This window comes from Halictus rubicundus, unplaced genomic scaffold (assembly GCF_050948215.1).
Source record: "Halictus rubicundus isolate RS-2024b unplaced genomic scaffold, iyHalRubi1_principal scaffold0504, whole genome shotgun sequence".
In the NCBI taxonomy this organism is placed as follows: domain Eukaryota; kingdom Metazoa; phylum Arthropoda; class Insecta; order Hymenoptera; family Halictidae; genus Halictus; species Halictus rubicundus.
In genome coordinates, this window is record NW_027489045.1 from 107,501 (window position 1) to 109,003 (window position 1,503).

Genomic DNA, 1,503 nt, shown 5'->3' on the forward strand with positions numbered 1-1,503 from the left:
AGGTCGTCAAACGTGAAAAAAAAATGTTTCGTATATTTCACCGAAAGCATTAAAAGTACGCGAGAACGTACAGAGGAGCACAAAAAAAAAAAAAAAAAAAAAACAAAACCATATATCTTATGCGCCACACCAAAGTGTCTTTTCTCTATATAATGTATATATAGAGATTTCTTCATTTTGTTCGTCGATCGGAAACTCTCGCTAGACGATCGGCCGGTTAACTTTAACGTCCGTCGAAAAGAACTTCCGGGGACTGGACGACCGACAGATCGCGCGGTCTCGCGATCGACAATGAAGAAAAAAAGACATGGGGCGACCGACAAAGGTTTGTTTTCACCTTCACCTTCTCGTGCTCTGCGTGACAACACGTTGTGGTGACAACGATGTTCGAAAGCCACTCCATAGAGGAGTATATATATTTTCAACACCCGGTGGGGTTTCTCTACTACACTAGACACACGGGGGTACAGAAACGCTGCACGACGCGATATCATCGATCAAACCAAAGAGACACGAGATCTCGGTCGTCATTCAATTCAACGAACGTGGCGATGGAATCCGCAACGGATTAGCGAGGACACGCGACGACGGGGAAATTATTCGACCCGATACAAGTACGCGTGCGCATCCCGCACAATGCCAAATGTTGCTATGTCCATCAGTCATCAAAGCGTTCGTAGAACGAGAGACCACTGTCTCGCGAACTCTAAGAATATGTTTGTCGAAGTCGCTGGCAACGACGACCCTCCGCCGCAATTATGTGTAGAGAGACACATCCACGCACAGACGTATTTTATTTTATATATCATCTCCCTGGGGCTTACGTTGCACGCCACAGTTGCGCACACAGATTTTACACGGGTGTCCGGTATCTCTTTCTTTATTTGTGTCCATTCACTGTAGTCTCTTGAGACTCTTATACCTTTCGTATACGCATCATTTCAGACGACGTCGGGAGCGCGTAAAATGTTCGAGAGTGAAACGCTTCTTCCGCAATGCGAATCGTTCCAGAGAGAGAGGAGAGAGAGATTTCGATCGTCGGAGCGGTGTTCACGGGCGGTCGTATTGAAAATACGACTCACGACGCCGCAAAACACTCACGCAAGTCCGAATGTGATACCCATTCCTATTTCCTTCTTCTCACGAAGACCGTTAGACGCAATGTAAAATTTGCAATTTTCACAGAACCGCGTCAAACGCCGACGAAACGTCCATCGTTCGCTCGTACGTAGCATCTTTGCAACCCGACTCAGAAACGCTCTTTGCGCCCTCCACAAAATTCGACATGGAGAGGTAAGCGACGGCGGGGACTTACAAGAGCAACGCAAGCAGTATTTGGTTACGTAAACGACCCTCAGCCAGGCGTGGTCCAGGAATTGTATCCGTGGACCGCAATGTGCGTTCGAAATGTCGATGTTCATGTGTCCTGCAGTTCACACGTTGACGCGCAATTAGCTGCGTTCTTCATCGACCCACGAGCCAAGTGATCCACCGTTCAGGGTA

The 1,503-nt window shown here is 47.7% G+C and overlaps 1 non-coding gene and 1 pseudogene across 1 annotated transcript; both read right to left on the reverse strand.

Annotated features, from left to right (window-relative positions):
• The window catches only part of LOC143364375 (large subunit ribosomal RNA), a 7,098-nt pseudogene extending 7,092 nt beyond the window's left edge, over positions 1 to 6 (reverse strand).
• A 1,342-nt stretch (positions 7 to 1,348) lies between these two features.
• Positions 1,349 to 1,503, reverse strand: LOC143364378 (5.8S ribosomal RNA). Its single transcript, XR_013084094.1, has one exon. It is a non-coding gene; the product is annotated as a 5.8S ribosomal RNA (ribosomal RNA).